The sequence below is a fragment of the Schistocerca serialis genome, chromosome 3 (assembly GCF_023864345.2).
Source record: "Schistocerca serialis cubense isolate TAMUIC-IGC-003099 chromosome 3, iqSchSeri2.2, whole genome shotgun sequence".
NCBI lineage: Eukaryota > Metazoa > Arthropoda > Insecta > Orthoptera > Acrididae > Schistocerca > Schistocerca serialis.
In genome coordinates, this window is record NC_064640.1 from 1,028,001,242 (window position 1) to 1,028,020,137 (window position 18,896).

Sequence of the window (18,896 nt, forward strand, 5' to 3'; positions counted from 1 at the left end):
AACACAAGGGGTTAAAAAATCAGCAATCACCCTTAGAAACCTAAGCAAGCATGCTAAAATAAATACAACAATAAAAGCATACTATAGGAAATATCAGAGTGTCTATAGGAAAGTTTTACATGCAGCAAAGGGGGTAAGCAATGATTCATACATTAACAAGGGAAGCAATAAAACAAAATCGATTTGGAAGGTTATAAACAATATCATAGGAAAATGTAAAACCAAGACACATAATTTCAAAATTAAAAGTAAGGGTAAAGTGATAGAAGATGCTCAACAGATAGCCAATATATTCAATGAACATTATGTGAACATAGCACCAAACCTAATTAAAAGTCTGTGCAGTTCAAACAACAAAAACATAAAAGTACCAACTTGTGAAAAGACAATGTTTCTGTGCCCATTAACAGAATGTGAAGTTAGAAATGCTATTAACAAGCTAAAATTAAAATGTCTTGTGGTACTGACAGAATTGCAGACAAGGTAATCAAACATAGTTCTACCAGTATAGATACTCACCTAAATGACATTATCAATACTTCTTTCAGGACAGGGATGTTCCCATCAAAACTAAAACTCTCCATAATAAAGCCACTTCACAAAAAGGATAGTACAGCTGACATAAATGATTATAGGCCTGTGTCATTATTGTCAGGTTTTTCTACAGTAATTGAAGAGTAATATATGAAAGGCTAGATGACTTCCTGAATAAAAATAAAATACTGACTAATGCTCAAAATGGGTTTAGAAAGAACAGATCCACAGAAACGGCAGTCTTCCAATTCATGAAAATGGTCCTAAATGCCTTGGGCAAGAATTAATGAAGTACAGGATATTCTTAGATTTATCTAAAGCATTTGATCTAATCAGCCATGAACTATTGCTTATGAAACTAGAATTTTATGGAGTCTGGGGTCTTGTCTCCAAATGGTTCAAGTCTTATCTCTCTGATAGACAACAGAAAGTACAAATATGTCATGAAGGCAAAGAGCATCCTTCAGATTTAAAAAAAAAAAAAAAAAAAAAAAAAAAAAAAAAAAAAAAAAAAAAAAACTAGCTATGGAGTTCCATGTTAGGCCCTCTGTTGTTCTTGGTGTATATAAACGATTTGCCAAACCATCTGACAGCTGCAGAAACGGTGATGTTCACTGATTACACTAGCATTTTCATAAAAGGATACACTGAGGATAATCTACAGCACAATGTCTCTAGGACAATAAATGAGACGGAAAAATGGCTTAGCGATAATGCTATGATCATAAATAAGGATAAAATGGTATTGATGAATTTTAGTAATATTAAAAGTAAAGCTAGAAGAAGAGTAAAAGCTAAGTTAGGGAACTATGTTATTGCACAAGCTGCATACACAAAATTCCTAGACATATGGGTGGATGAGCACTTGAGATGGGAAAAGCATCTACAAGGTTTGAGTAAAAAACTAAGTAAATGCTGCTATGAGCTGAGAATACTTCAGGACTGTTGCAACACTGAATCATTGTTGTGTGCCTATTATGCTTATATGAACAGTTTGCTTAGATATGCTGTCATCTTCTGGAGAAATACAGGTATGGCAAAACAAGTTTCAAGCTTCAAAAAAGCACTATTAGAATAATGAATGGGATTCCCTGTAGAGTGTCATGCAGGGAAATATTTAAAGAATTTAAAATAATTACTCTTCCTAGCTTATACATCTATGAATGTGTCTGCTTTCTGAAAACTCACCAGGAATTTTCAACATTAAATAATCAAGTTCATAACCATGAAACAAGGAACAGAGATGATTTTCACAGAGACACCCCCAAAGGAGTTATTTACCAAAAAAGTGTAAACAACCAGCCCAAAATACTTTTCAGTGAATTGCCTGCCACAATAAAAAAAAAAAAAATAAGAATTTGATAAATTCAAGGTAGATCTTAAACAATTTTTACTAACACATAGTTTTTATAACATTGAAGAATATCTGAATATGGAAAAGTATTATTATTTATATATACTGATATAAAATATTTGTATTTATTATCCAAGTTTTTGAAACAATTTAAATATAAGAAATTATATTGCAATTGACCACATCCATACAATATATATTGTTAATGGATGAATAAAGAGACTGATTAATTGATTCATTGATTTGACAGTCAGTCATACCTCTTTCGTTAGACTATCTTTCTGTTATATTTCCATGATTTGCTGTCACCACTTGCTGAACTCCTCTGTCATTGTGACATCCTTTACCAGAAGGGCTCGGTATATATCTTCTGTGACTCCATTCATCAAATATGAGATTTCATCAGCTTCTGTCATGTTTGCAGTCACAATGTGGCATAGGGCTAAAACATTCTGTATGTAAGACTGTGTTATTTCTCCATGCAGCTGGGCCTTGTTCTTCAGTTGTTATTCTGCTAAATGGGTTTGCTGCTGGTTGTTGCCAAACATTTTCTTGAGTTGGACCTAAATTTGTTCCAGCTACTGAGCTCCTCTTTGTTGCTCTTGAACCACTGCTGTGCTGTACCACCCAAGTAAAAGTACACTTTTCCCAAATACGTAATGTCACGTACTTATTGTAACTGGTGACTCAGTAGAATCCTTTCAGTCATATTGTCTGGTCCTGACCAGCGTCTCCAGAAAATATTGATGGTTACCTGATGTGCAGCTAACTTACCGCTGTGATATTTGTTCTTATGTAGCACTATATATATTAAATATGACACAGTTTTCATTGACACAACTGCATTTTAAAATGGCCACAAGCCAAATTCTGGATTTTTCATTGACAGCAATGTTTATATGATCTGCAAACAAAACAAACATAACATCTCATAATGATACCATTGAATTTGTCATTTACAGTTATGGCTATATGATCTGCAAATAAAACAAACATAAAATCTTGTAATATTAATATTGAAAATTTGTTAACAACTAAATAGGGGCTTAAGATGGAACCTTGTGCAATGTCACATAAAATTAATTTTCATTTAGATGAGGACTGACAACTTAATATAGGACTCTCCATTTACACCCTTTATTCCCTGTTCTGTAGACTATGGCTTGAAACATTTCTCTGATATCATAGTATGCCAATTTGCTAAGTATGATGGTCCATTATGCAGAGTTAAGTGCCTTGATAGACAATGAAATATACCAACAGCAGTCTATACTTTCTGAATATTTTGATGCAAGATACTGTGGACCACTGGTGGCTTGCTGCAGAGTAACTGCATTCCTTATAATTTCCTACCATTATTTATCTTTGTATCTGTATTTCACTGAAAATATCTGCACAACAGTGCAAATGTTAATGGGCACTGTGCGTCTTATTTGGAAACAAACTTGTTCCATTCCCTCACAATATTGCTGTTGACCATGCTAATGCCCACATTAGTCTTCACTCTCAATCTTGCATACAATACTACTCAGTTCTGTCTTGAGTTTGTTTTTCCACCAACGTAACTTGCACATTAACAGTGATACACAGTATTATGAATAAGTTTCTGCTGAAGACATGGCCAATATTCCTCTTGTGGCTGGGTGGATTGAATGTGAGGGAGGAGTTCGGGTCGCTTACACCAAACAATACCCCCACTTTGCAATAGTTCATTTATTACCCTCTTTACACAAGAAAGGCTTACACAGAACTGACATGGCGGCACTGCACAAAGATAATGTTTAGCTTAGTTCAAAGACGATACTCAGATCGATTCTGGTGTTGACCTCATCGGCAGTGTCCCCCCCCCCCCCCTTTCCCGCAGTATGGAGTACTATTGAGAGGCCTGGGGGGGGGGGGGGGGGGGTGACTATGGCGTTGGCAGAGGTGGTCTGTAGGAGCCGGACTCAGCTCGACAGCGTTGTTGGGGAGCTGAGTCAGTGGATGTCGTGAAGGAAGGTTCGGCCACCAAACCTGGAAGTTGTTGAAGCGTGTTGGGAGTCGTACTGGGTGTGGTGGTTGTGCGGAGACTGGAGGGCTGGCAGTTTGCGGGCAAAATGGAGCGACGACAATGATATCTCCGGAGCGTGTGGTAAACACATGAAGCATGTCCAGGTTGACGTCAGGCGAGAGGGGAACACATTTCACCAGGTGTTAGGGAATGGCAGAGGTTCTGTCATGAGCACTGGATGAAGGGAAACACATGACGAGCAGTGTATCATCGTGTAGTATTATAGAGATGCCATGGATTATGTCTGGGGGAACAGGCACAAACACCTCGAGTGAGGGCACGTTCAAGATAGGGGGGTGTGAGAAATCTCGACAGGGCGAGGCAGGCGACGGGGGAGAGGTCGAAGGGACCAGCAAAGGGCCCGGCAGCGAGGGCGTGATCGTAGGTAAGCTCGGTGTGGGGAGCATGTGGCCACTCAACAGACCGGAGTAGAGGGTGAGGTCAGAGAAGAGCTTGATGATTGGAGCTGGAAGTCACTCGACCGAGTGTGAAGTCCAACATGGAGGGATTGGTCAGAGCGTCGTGAGCCACGACAGTGAGTGACATAGTCATGGCCTGCTCGACATGAGCAGGCTTGAGTCTGTTGAGAGAGACTGTGACAGCTGAATCGTTTATCTGGATGTCATAGGTGTTGGCTGAGCGCCGGAGAACTCGGTACGGGCCGGTATATGGAGGTTGGAGCGGAGCACGGACAGTGTCATCTCGGAGCATGACGTACTTGCAATTGTCCAGAGATTTTGGGACGTGAACCTTAGGGTGGGAATGGCTGGCGGGTGGAGGGATGTGGAGGTTGATGAAGTGGCGTCTGGCACAGTCCACGAAGGAAGATAAGTCATGCTGAGGGAGAGAAGCGGAAGGGTTCACAAGTTCACCAGGGAGAACAATGTTCTGGCCTTATATGAACTCGGCTATTGTGCCTTTGAGGTCTTCCTTATAGATCGCACGAATGCCGAGTAGCACAAGGGGAAGGGCCTCCATCCATAGAGAGTCGTGGCATCGATGAGCCACCTTGGAAGTGCGGTGCCAGTGCTCAACTAGGCCATTACTTTGCGGGTGATATGCTGTGGTATGGATGCGCTGGATGCCACAAATGTTACAAATCTCATTGAACAAGGCTGACTCAAATTGTCTGCCCCGGTCAGTGGTGATGATAGCTGGACATCCGAAACGCAATACCCACTACTCGACGAAAGCTCGAGCAACAGTTGCTGCCGTGATATTGGGGAGGGGGACAGCCTCAACCCAGCAAGTTGTTTGGACGATAGATGAGAGAACATAACGAAAGCCGTTGGGGGGGGGGGGGGGGGGTCGACAATGTCAATGGTTGGGATGAGGGAGTGTAACGTGCCCGTTTTGTCGTCACACCAGATCTCGCCAGAAATGCCAGGGAAGGTGGTGCAGATGAAGTGAAGTGAAGAGGTAGAGTCTGAAATCAGGTTTTGCATGTCCTCGTCAGCGGGTTGGAGGTTAGGCAGTTCAGAGAGGTCTAACAGCGAATGAACGGCCTCAACTCATGAAAGCAACTATATTGTCAGCACCCTTTATGTGTCTGACATCGGTGGTGAAATAAGATATGAAGTCCATGTATCTGAAGTGGCGAGGAGGCGGGTCAGCTGGCGGGTTTGTAATGGTCGCAGCCAAGGGTTTGTGGTCTGTTAAAACATAGAAAGGACATTCCTCAACGTCAGTCTTAAAATGCTTGATTGTTTCGTAGACTGCGAGCAACTCCCTGTCAAACATGGAATATTTCTGTTGTGCATTGGTGAGCTTGCACGAGAAGAACTGCAGAGGCGAAGTTTGGCCATCGACTCTCTGGCTAAGGACAGCGCCGATGGCAGTATTGCTCACGTCTGTGGTGATGAAAAGCTGCGCATTGGCATGAGGATGCATGATGGTGCAGGCCTTGGCAACAAGATTTTTGAGAGCAGTGAAAGAGGCAGTCATAGCAGGGGTCCATGGAACAGGCCGAGATCCAGAAGTCTTGGTGCCTGCCAAGGCGTCCGTCAGTGGAGCCTGAATCTCCACAGCCCGAGGTAGATGTCGGCGATAATAATTAACCGTCCCCAGAAAGAGCCAGAGCTCTTTGAATGACGAAGGTCTGGGTAGGTTTAGTATTGTTTGTACTTTCTCAGGGGGCGGTGAAATGCCGTCGGCAGAGACCCGAAAACCAAGAAAAGTGACAGCGGGTTGATGTAGCTGCAATTTGTCCTGGTTGGTCTCGATGCCTGCTGCCGCAAGAGTATTCATAACAGTTTTCACACGTCGAATGTTGTCCTCGATGGAGGAGCCGAACACAAGAAAGTCATCAAAATATGCAGAGCAGAATTTTAGTTCAAATAGCACTTCGTTGATGAAGCGTTGCCAGGTGTGGGTTGTAACCGAGCGAGGTGGTGCAGTGGTTAGACACTAGACTCGCATTCAGGAGGACGATGGTTCAATCCCGCGTCCGGCCATCCTGATTTAGGTTTTCCGTGATTTGCCTAAATCGCTCCAGGCGAATGCTGGGATGGTTCCTTTGAAAGGGCACGGCCGACTTCCTTCCCTGTCTTTCCCTAATCCAATGAGACCAATGACCTCGCTGTCTGGTCTCCTTCCCCCCCCCCCCCCTCCCCCACCCAAAAAAAAAAAAAAAAAACAACCCAGGTGTGGGTTGCGTTTTTCAGACCGAAGGGCATGAATCGAAACTGAAATAACCCGATTGGGGTGGCGATTGCTGTCTTCTCGATGTCTTCAGGAGCCATGGGGATCTTGTGGTAGGCCCGTTTGCAATCAATGACAGAGAACGTGGTCGCACTGGCAAGGGAACTGGTAAAGTCGGTAATGTTGGGTATGGGGTAGGTGTCCATAATTGTACATGCGTTTAGTCGACGGTAGTCTCCGCACATGCTCCAGAACCCATCTTTCTTGGGTGTCATATGAATGGGCGTAGAACAGCTACTGGCAGATGGTTCAATGACACCGGAGCGTAGTAGTTCAGAAATCTGTTTTCTAAGGTCAGAGAGGTGCTCGGGACAAAGTCGACGTGGTTTACTGAAGATTGGGGGGCCTGGCTTGAGGTGAAGCTTGTGAACTGTGCTGTTGGTGACAACGGAAATGTTGCCGGCAGCACAGGAGGCGGTTTGTTTATGATGTGTGGTGGGCGGGGCAGGCGAGACGTTGTCGTGGTGTTCGGAGCCACTCGACGGATCCGACGGGAGCCGAGGAGGCAAAGTGTCCCAGGAGTCACCGTGCCAAGATGGCCGCCGGCCCGAAGCAGTGGTCGGGTGAGCTCGGTAGAGCTCGTGAAGCGTTAGTGAGTCCGTTGTCCGAGGGCGCGGCCTGTGGCAGCACTGTCGCGGGTGAAGCGCTAGGCACGAGTGCACTGTTTGTATTTTCAGAGGCGGTTGCACAGCAGCGTGGAGAAGCCGAAGTTGCATAGTTTGAGGTGCTGTCTGAGAGGGGAGGGGTAGGAGCTGTCAGTTCGGGAGCACGTGATGCTCGTCATGCATGCGCACTCATGTCCGGCCGAGTGTCAAATGCTGCTGTGTTAGAGGGGTGTGGTCCTGTGGAACTATCAGTACACGTTATGGTAGACTTGATAGCACAATTACGAGGGGTAGCGGGAGGTAAGCACACAGAGGCTTGATTGCTGGGTTTGCAAGCAGATTCAGCGCACTTACTGACCTTGCTTTGTCCTTGCTGTTCCTTTGCTGCATCGGAGAGCTGGAGCTGAGATTCGTGGAGCCGGAGGGAGAGCTCGAAGTTTTCCTTGCATAGGCGAGTGATGTTTTCGAGCTCGACAAGGCATTTATACGTGGTTTCTAGTAACGTCGTCGACCAGCGACGATGAGCCCGGATCGATTTATCACGGGGGGGGGGGGGGGGGGGGGGGGGAGGTTTGCTCGACAGAGCACAGGGGAAGTGATTCTTCGACGGGTGATGAAACACAGTGTTTCACACTAGGTCCGGTGAGAGTTTGTGGTGTTGCAAGAAGCCAATGCCTAGTATAGGTTCGTCAATTTCACACACTTTTAGTGTGTGGACTTTTTTAAAGTCCACTCGAGTTTGCAGTTTGCGGAGAGTGAGACGACGTGTGAAGTTGAACTCGAGCATTGTAGTTTAGTTGAATTCATGGCTTGCAGTGAAGTATGATGAGGGCGGATGTTCGACAATGCTAAGGACGTGGGCAGCAGTGAAACATCAGCGCCTGTGTCCGCTAGGAAAAGGTATCCCGACGAAATGTCTTTAATGTAAAGTCGTCCACAATTATCTGCTCGTTCCCAGATGGAATGTAGCACTAGGGGGGTGCCTGTCATGTTGTGTGGAGGAGGCGATTGGGAAGTAGCAGGGTGTTCTGCACTTCTGTGCCGCCTCACCAAACCATGTGTGGAAGTAACAGTACGGGTGGTGCAGTTGCATTTCCTGCGGAACGTTCTTTGCCAGTGGCGGTGGCTGAGGTTCGGTGGTCACAGCAGGCTCAGTTGCAGGAGGGGGCGGTAGCATCTTTACTGCTTTCTGGAGCGAGCAGAACGGTTGGCACAGTGCGGCCCCGGCCACGTCCGGCCACAGGATGATGAGCCTGAACCTGAGACTTGTCAGGTAGGCAGTGGCTGGCGAAATAGAGCAGCGATGCATCATGTAGCTTGTCAGAAACTGTCACTGTTTGCTCGACACGTTCAGGAGGCCTCTGAACCAGAGCAAAGCGGATGTGAGGAGATAGTTTATCTGACCAGATGGTGAGGAGAGCTGTATCAGAGAGTAGATCGGCGCTGACTAGGGCGCATAGCTGTCTCCAGAGTTGGGAAGGTTTGTCATTGCATAGTTGCTCGACATGGAGCACTTGCCATATTGCTGCCTCAGTTGAGTGTGCAAACCAACGTAGAACTGTCTCTTTGGCTAGAGTGCACCGGGTAGATGAGTCCAGGGCGTCAACCAGGTCAGCAATCAAGTCCTCCTGGTCGTGCAAGTGGGTGATGAGTCACAGAAACCTGGCTGACTCGTCGAGTTTGTAATGGTTGAACACTTCATCCACAATTTTGAACCAGATTGTTGCTCTGTCAGGATTAAACAGCGGCAGCATCGGTAAGCATTGTAGAATGTTCAGAAGAACAGGTTGAGTTGAATTCGTAAGGGCACTGCCTGAAACAAGCTGTTGTTGCTATAGTATTCCAGGAGAGTGTGCCTTCCGGGGATGTGGCGACGACAGCAAGTTGAGTGGCAGCACGAAGATGACGTGTTGTGGTAGAGCGCGATCCGTCATAACGTGGAAGGCCGACGTGGGTGAGACACCGTAATGTGTCGATTGCGGTTGCGGAAGCTCAACTCATTGCGGTTGTGATCAGATTGACATGTCGCGGAAGACCCACGTGGATGAGGCACCGGGATGTGCCGAGAACGGTAGCGGAAGCTCGACTGGTGCCGGCTGTCCAGTAGCACAGTGTGGAAAATGATGTCGAACGTCAGACGGAATGTGTGAATGTTCACTGTTCGTAGTCACTCCACTCAAAACAGTGTGCGGATAAGGTGAATGTCGTGGCACAAAACACTGAGGCAGAGCAGTGGGTTGGAGATGGAGGTCAGGCACAGATAACAAGTTATTGTTCCTGTAGCAGGCCGAGGTATCGAAGCAGGGAGGCAAGTGCTGATGCTTAACCGAGGCAGGTGTGGGCATAGTCAGATGCTGAGGAGGTTGACCTGTGAACAAAGTACACTCCTGGAAATTGAAATAAGAACACCGTGAATTCATTGTCCCAGGAAGGGGAAACTTTATTGAGACATTCCTGGGGTCAGATACATCACATGATCACACTGACAGACCCACAGGCACATAGACACAGGCAACAGAGCATGCACAATGTCGGCACTAGTACAGTGTATATCCACCTTTCGCAGCAATGCAGGCTGCTATTCTCCCATGGAGACGATCGTAGAGATGCTGGGTGTAGTCCTGTGGAACGGCTTGCCATGCCATTTCCACCTGGCGCCTCAGTTGGACCAGCGTTCGTGCTGGACGTGCAGACCGCGTGAGACGAAGCTTCATCCAGTCCTAAACATGCTCAATGGGGGACAGATTCGGAGATCTTGCTGGCCAGGGTAGTTGACTTACACCTTCTAGAGCACGTTGGGTGGCACGGGATACATGCGGACGTGCATTGTCCTGTTGGAACAGCAAGTTCCCTTGCCGGTCTAGGAATGGTAGAACGATGGGTTCGATGACGGTTTGGATGTACCGTGCACTATTCAGTGTCCCCTCGACGATCACCAGTGGTGTACGGCCAGTGTAGGAGATCGCTCCCCACACCATGATGCCGGGTGTTGGCCCTGTGTGCCTCGGTCGTATGCAGTCCTGATTGTGGCGCTCACCTGCACGGCGCCAAACACGCATACGACCATCATTGGCACCAAGGCAGAAGCGACTCTCATCGCTGAAGACGACACGTCTCCATTCGTCCCTCCATTCACGCCTGTCGCGACACCACTGGAGGCGGGCTGCACAATGTTGGGGCGTGAGCGGAAGACGGCCTAACGGTGTGCGGGACCGTAGCCCAGCTTCATGGAGACGGTTGCGAATGGTCCTCGCCGATACCTCAGGAGCAACAGTGTCCCTAATTTGCTGGGAAGTGGCGGTGCGGTCCCCTACGGCACTGCGTAGGATCCTACGGTCTTGGCGTGCATCCGTGCGTCGCTGCGGTCCGGTCCCAGGTCGACAGGCACGTGCACCTTCCGCCGACCACTGGCGACAACATCGATGTACTGTGTAGACCTCACGCCCCACGTGTTGAGCAATTCGGCGGTACGTCCACCCGGCCTCCCGAATGCCCACTATACGCCCTCGCTCAAAGTCCGTCAACTGCACATACGGTTCACGTCCACGCTGTCGCGGCATGCTACCAGTGTTAAAGACTGCGATGGAGCTCCGTATGCCACGGCAAACTGGCTGACACTGACGGCGGCGGTGCGCAAATGCTGCGCAGCTAGCGCCATTCGACGGCCAACACCGCGGTTCCTGGTGTGTCCGCTGTGCCGTGCATGTGATCATTGCTTGTACAGCCCTCTCGCAGTGTCCGGAGCAAGTATGGTGGGTCTGACACACCGGTGTCAATGTGTTCTTTTTTCCATTTCCAGGAGTGTAGTTCCAGCCACGTGGCAGGAATCCGCATGTTACTGCATGGTTTGCGGCATGGCAAATCATTGTTCTGGCGGTGGTAGGTTGTCCAACGAAGCATTTGCAGAAATCAACATTGGTCCCGAACTGCATGGAGATCCGTAAGAGGTAACTGCACTGTCGATGAGGGAGGGCACATGTGGTGGGAACAAAGGTGTCAGATAGCCGAAGTCATGCACACTCCTAACCTCACTTATTGTTGCTGGCTCGAAAATGTCCAGCGAAATTGGCGTAATCGTCAAGTGAGAGGCATCGTGTTGCAGTCCTGGCGGATGTACATCACCCGCAACATGATGCATGTCGATCACAAAATCCAGCGTTAGGCGTTGGGATGAAGTCATTGTTCGAATGCTGTGTCGAAGTAATACATGCGAACATAACCAATGAGGAGGCCGCGGACACAGTAAAATGGCAAAAACAGAAGACGTTACAACTCGGGGTCACCAATGAAGGAGAAGCTTGGGTCAGTTACAACAAACAATACTCCCATTTTGCAATAGTTCATTTATTCACCTCTTTACAGAAGCAAGGCTTACACAGAACTGACATGGTGGCGCTGTACAAAGATAATGTTTAGCTTAGTTCAAAGACGATACTCAGATTGATTCTGGTGTTGACCTCATCGGCGCCACAAATGCAATGCAAGAGAGGTGCCATGATGCTACACTGAGCTATGATGACATATTACTCATTGTAATAGCATATTGTAGGCTTTTAACTGTTGTGAAGGTATTTTCATAAAAGAAAGGCAATTGGAATAACAAACTGAGTAAATCATAATTACATTACTACTCTGTAATGAGTCACCCAAGATAATGAATCCCTTAATACTCAGAAAATAGCCCTAAACAACCTCTGAAATTTTGTCAGTGGCGTATGGGTTCACCCTTTGTAGAAGAAATATGAGCCAGCTGTTTGTGAAGCACTTCCCTTATCTAATTTAAATGCTAAACTTCCAAAATAAAATGTTCCGTACAGGTTTTTTTATGAACCTAGGGAGATCCAGTCATTCATACGCCCACTTGTACACCAAGTTCTGTCCATCTCATTGTGAGGCAGAATCCTCATTGATACTCACCAAGTCAAAATATATACTGCCATACAGACATGTTAGGAGAATCATATTCTGTAGTGTACATTAGTAAGTATTATTATAAAATAATTGTCACTTATGTTGTTTCTAAATGGCACTTGCCATAGTCTGTAAACACATAATTCATAACAGACCTTCCAAGGTTTGGGGGGGGGGGGGGGGGGGGGGGGGAAATCTGCTGCTTTTTCTAATTCTAGTTCACAGTTTGTAATGTTTCCTCTTTCGGTTGCGATCAAATACTTAACTAGAGTTATCTGCTTCATAGAGTTTATTTGTAACTGCCACTATAGAAAAGAAATAAAATGAAGTCCTGGTATAACAAAGACTGACCAACTATTTAGTAATAACCACATTAATTCATGTCACATGTGATTCTGAGTTTCAGTGTTGTTTATTTTTTGTATTGATGTCATTCAAGCAATAAAACGAACTGTGGCACAACCGAACAAAGTTGGCACAGTGTGTGCCTTTAAGAATCAGTTACATATTTACAAATTAAATTGGCACAGAGGACACCTTGAAACCTGAAACAAAACTTGGTGCACAATAGTGATTCCACATGGGTGTAATATACATATTGCTACACTGATGTGATTGTTAAAAATATAAAATTAAAGAAATATAATGAATTTTGACAGATATTAGGACAGTAAATGACACTGCATAAATTGTAAAATGAAATGACATTACATAGTGTATGAATTTCATTTCAGATCCATCTCATTCACAATGAAAATAGTCAGATATGTAAATACCATATTTTATAGACTATAAGATGCTATGGACTATAAGATGCACCTTAATTTTTAAGCAGTTTTTTAATGACTTTTTATCATTTTTGTCATTAGATTGCAAAGCCACACAAAAATTCTTAGTTTTAAAAATAGAATTGACTTTTAAAATCCCTGCAGATCATCATCTGAACTTTCTTCTTCTTCTTCTTCTTCTTCTTCTTCTTCTTCTGCTTCTGATTCCTCTTCATACATTAGATGGTCTTCACTGCCATCGAGAGTGTTACTTATGCCACACTTCTTGAAAGATTTAGCAATAATGTCTTCTATCACTCTAGTCCATGACTGTTTTATCCACTGACACACTTGTTTGATTATAGGTCATTTTAAAGCTGCCTTCAGAATGAATTCATGTTAGGTTTTATCCACCATCCATTTGTTCCATTGCTCTCTCATATACACTTTAAATGGTTTGTTTACTGAGATATCAAGAAGTTTCAGTTGTGAAGTAAATCCTCCTGGAATAACAGCAAGCTCTGTGTTTCCCTGTCTCAGTTTCTCTTTCACAGAATTTTTCAAATGACTGCTAAACTGATCTAGCACAAGAAGAAAACTCTTTCTCAATAAAGCACCTTTCCTTCTCTCCTACACTCCATTAATCCAAAATTTCATAGCAGCCTTGTCCATCCATCCTTGTTGTTCATGTACATGGCATTAAAAACAACACCTGAGGATATTTTAGAAGGTTTTGGCATTGTTTTGTGCTTGAAAATGATCACTGGATTAAGTTTAGTACCATCAATTCATCATCAAAGGACAACTTTGTAGTGCATTTTTCATGTCCACTTGTTTTTATAGTTACAGTTTTAGTATCTTTCATGGCAACAGTTCTGTTTCTTGGAACATCAAATGTCAGAGATGTTTTGTCCATATTTGCCTTAGTTCCATGCTGATTTTCTTTCGATGTTGAATAATAAAGTGATGCTAAGATAATTTTTTCTCTTCATACTCTTGTGGCATTTTCTAAGATATTTTGGTTTTGGTTCACGTGCTAAGTCCATGACACTTCATAAACCTGTACCACCAGCCAACTGCACTCTTAAAGTCTGTTAAGTTCCATTGTAACACTAGTTTATGAGCATGTATTTGAATCATTTTTGTATTAATTCCAATGCCATTTTGATGATGTCCTCGAATCCATTTCAATATATCATCTTATAGTTTTAGCCATTTTGCATTCAGTCCTCTATTTGTGTATTTAGTCTTCCTACATTTTTTTAGTTTTTCTTTACTAGCCTGCCAATTGTTAATGGTTTTTTCTGTTGGTGGAGGGCCAGAATGCCACTCAGCTGCTCTGTTCCATGTTCTTCTGCATATGCCATCATATTCATTTTATAGCACACATCATACAAATACCTCTTTTTTTCCATAATGAAACTAGCTGCTAACAAAAATATTGTACTGTTAACAATAACACAAATCACTTTCAATTCAAGTTCGCTGGCACCGTAGACAACGATGACACATCACAGATTAGACAGTGTTCTGAGTTTGTGATGACGGAGTGGAAGGGAAACAGTGTTTAGAGATAGGTTTCCCACAACATTGAATATATGGCCATTTTTAAGACTGGTTGGAATTTTAAATCAAACCCTTGACATTTCTATATCGATTTTGAGTATAAGAAATACTTGAATTTTGGAGGCAATTTTTCAAAGAAAAAAGTGTGTCTTATAGTCTGTAAAATACAGTATAGTAATACATATTACATTTTATGTGGATTAATCATAAAATATTGAATATAATTTATTCCTAGCATGTTTCCTAGCTTTAATAAAAATGAACTTCCTTTCAGTAATAATAGTCTTTTAAAAATAAGCCTGGCAGATAAAATACTGGTTTGAAGTTGCATAGTAAGATTCATATTTTAATTTTATTCTGTTCTTTACTTTCAAATAACATCAGATTTAAAATATGTTTTAGAGACAATGACGTTAACTGCATTTTAGTGATTTTAAGAAAATTATTTGGTTTCAAACATTTCTACAAATTACAGTGTCTACTTGTGGCATAAGGAATACATTGTTCAGGTTTATTTCATCATAACAGTTCCCGAAGTGTAGTATTATTTATATAGAACATATTTGACTATGCTCAGGAATGCAGTTCACATGTCATTAGCTTTTCTTTTAATTAATGTGAGAGAGAATCTGTTGGTAACACCCATTAAGGAAGTGAAAAAGTCCTAGCTGTTACATTCCAGGTTGCTGTTCATCTACTCCAATATACTTGCCACTTATTCATAATAGTTCATGTATACTGTATGATAAAGATTTGTTTGTGATGAATATTATCACTACAGGTTTTCAAACAAATAATTCTAACATTTAGATAGCACAAGATGATATTACAATATTCTTTTCATTTACTGAATCAGTCTTGCACTCCGTAGCAAATTGTACTCTTCTATGAAATTTCTCTATACATTAAAATAATGGGCCAGTTCTGCCTTTCTCCACTGTTTATATATCTTGCAATTTTCTGCTATATACTTTTCTCCTACTGGTGCTAGTCTAGCAAGATATGTAGGAGGACCACTCTGGAGTTTGAACAAGGAAAGTGAGCAACTCATAGATTGAAGCTTATGGTCAGGTTATGAACTGTACCTGGATGGCTCATTTGGTGCAATTTTTTTCTGTGAGGAGCAAAGGTCCATGTAAATACCAATCTCAAAAACAGGGTGGGTAGCTTAACACACTAATTTGTTTTCAAATTTCAGAAGGTACTCTTCACCTGCCTTATTTGTGTGGGTAATATGTTAAAAATTTTTGAAGCATAATATAAACATTCCCTTTGGACCCTACATGGGTGTGCATATTCCAAATAAAAATTTATTTTGTTTCTTGGGTTATGGTCATGTACATCATGGAGCTCTTAAAACTGGTTTGCCAGGAGTAAATGAACTAGAATGTAAGCATGGGGCTCCCAAAAGCCCTGGAAGAGGTCTCTGCATTATGATGATCGATTTTACATTGCCCATTTTTCAAAAATAATTTTTTTGATGCACTTACCACATATATTTTGACATTACCTCCATATGTAAAATTACAAATGAGGAGCAGTTGAAAAACTTTGCAAAAACAACATCAGCTACTTTTATTGTGACCCTTTTTGTGTTTGTAAGTCAAATTTTGCAGCTCTAGCTTCATTAGATTCACTGTTAGGATGCATTGTATACAGCAGTGTAAGCAAAATGGTGAATGTCAAGAGAATCAAGAACTGTGCTGTGACAGAATATCTTCATTTGAAGGGAATGCCCAAGGAAATTGCAAATGACATGTAGAATACACTGAACGACAGTGCTCCATCTAATGCAACAGTGAAGAACTGGGTGTCCATCTTCAAACATGGAAGAACAAATGTGGAAAATGCACCAAGGAGAGGAAGGCCTGGCATTGTTGCCACTGATGAAATAGTGACCGCAATTCATGATACAATTTTGCAGGATTGTTGAACAACATTGCAGCACATTGAAACTACATTTGTAATCTACCATGGGTGTGATCATGACATTGTTGTGGATATTTTGGGAATGCCAAAAGTTTCATCTCGGTGGGTCCCGAAAGACTTGAATGCAGATCAGAGACAGGTGCATGTGCAGTGTTGTGAAGAAATTGTTCGCCAATTTGAAGCAGATGAAGACAGCTTTCTTGCAAGGTACGTGACAATGGACGAAATATGGTTTCACCACTTTGATCCTCAGACAAAACAACTGTCACAGCAATGGAAACATCCTTCATCCCCTACCCCAAAAAAGTCCAGCCGCAAAAATCATCCGGTAAGGTGATGGCGTCAGTCTTCTGGGATGCAGAAGGGGTAATTACAGTGGATTACTTGCAAAAGGGCATAACTATCAATGCATCATATTATTGCACGCTCCTATGCTGTTTGAGAGAAGAGATAAAAAAAGGTACAGAAAATTGGCATGTGGAGTTCTTTTGCATCAGGACAATGCACCTGCACACAAAGCCCTCACAACACTGGAAACTCTGTGTGACCGTGGGTTTAAATTGTTATGTCATCTGCTTTATTCTCCAGATTTGGCTCCATCAGACTTTTTTCTTCTGCTAAACCTAAAAAAGGAGCTCAAAGGACGACAATTTGACAATGATGATGCAGTGACTGATGCTGTGAACGCTTGGTTGGACTCAAAATTGAAGACCTTTTATGTGAATGGTTTGCAGCATGGTCTGAGCATGCCCACAAGTGTATTAGAGTACATGGATGTTCTATTGGAAAACAAACTGGTATTATAAAATTCCTGTCATTCTTTATTTGTTAGGCTAGAAACATTTTGATCCTCCCTTGTACAAAATACCCAGATGATTATGCAAATAGACAGCAGGGACTGTAATATACAAAATATGCTAGTCTTTTGTCAAGAGTTCAACACAGAACACAGACTTTTACATACAAATCAGATAGAATAAAATTTTTTGATAAGTTTAGTAATGTTTTAATTCAGTTCTAATTTATTATCCACAGGGGTATCAAAGTATTTAACATACTACACTGAAGCAACTGATATAGGCATGTGTATTCAAATACAGAGATATGTAAACAGGCAGAATACAGCAGGCACTGTGGTTGGCAATGCCTATATAAGACAACAAGTGTCTGGTGCACAGGAAGAGTGATTTGACTTTGTAGGCTTTCCTGGCATAGTAGGTCTCGAAAGTCTCTTTGAGTTTGCTACCGGATCCTAAAATCAATTCGATTTGATATTTTGGCAATCCAACTGTTAGCCATCCTCAGGAGAAGGCTGCTTCTGCTGATGAGTCCTGCTGAGAACTGATGCCAGGCAGCAAATCAACATCCTCTATAGGCATCATATGAGGCTACAACAGCCGGAAAAATTGGCAGTAGCAGAACACTGCTTAAATGAGGGACACGGTATGAAATTTGATGAAACTGAGGTAGTTGTCAACACTTCCAGTTTTTGGAACAATGTCTACAAAGAGGCAACTGAAATTAGGTTGGTAGATAATTTAATTAATAGAGACAATGGGTTTCCTATCAGCAGGACATGGAACAGCATCAAAACAGAACATTCTTCAGTGTGCCTAGTCCGAGTGTTCAAAAATCATCCTCGAGTGTGATCTATCACTGCCGCCACCTGACCAGTCTTGGAGGGCAGCAAACATGGTGGGCACACAAGCACTGTGTACAGTACAGAGGCCTATATAGGACGTCAATTTGCAGCCTGGCGTCAGTTCTCAGTGGGTCTCATCAACAGAAGCAGCATTCTCCTGAGGATGTTAAACAGTTGGATTGCCAAAATATCAAATCAAATTGATTTTAGGATGCAGCAACAAACCCAAAGAGACTTTCAAGACTTATTACGCCGGGAAAGCCTACAAAGTCAAATCATTCTACTTGTGCACCATATGTGAATGGAACAGGAAAGAAACCCTAGTAACTGATGTAATGGGACATACCTTCTGCCATGTGCTTCACATTGGTTTGTGTAGTATAGATGCAGTTGTAGAACATCTAGTTTCCAAAAGACTGAAATATGTAGCTGATGTGCCCATTTATGAAACCTCCAATTACAAACTCATAGCACCCTTTCCATTTTTTCCTAAGGTCTTGAGACAGCATACAGTGTAATACACATCTGATTTTCTGTCAGTGTCTTGTCAGCAACTTCTCAGCTTGGTTTCTGGAAAAGCTTCTCTACTAAGAAAACCAGTTTTTATCTCACAGAGCTGACAAACTTAAAATAAAGAAATGAAAAATCCTATCTGCATTTTCTGAGAACTTTCCCTACACCCAGACAATCGTATTTGTTAATTGATTCCAAATGGGACTCATTGATATGAGGTGTGTGACAAAAGTAATGAGACTGATTTTTTAAAGTTCCTTTTGGCAGCTATACACAAGTGTCATCATTCTTCCCAGTCTTGGTAGCATCATTGAAAGGCTAATTT

At 43.0% G+C, this 18,896-nt stretch overlaps 1 protein-coding gene across 1 annotated transcript in view; it reads left to right on the top strand.

Moving 5' to 3' along the window:
* The window catches only part of LOC126471375 (annexin A3-like), a 267,681-nt gene that overhangs the window by 147,338 nt on the left and 101,447 nt on the right, over window positions 1-18,896 (top strand). The window lies entirely within an intron of this gene.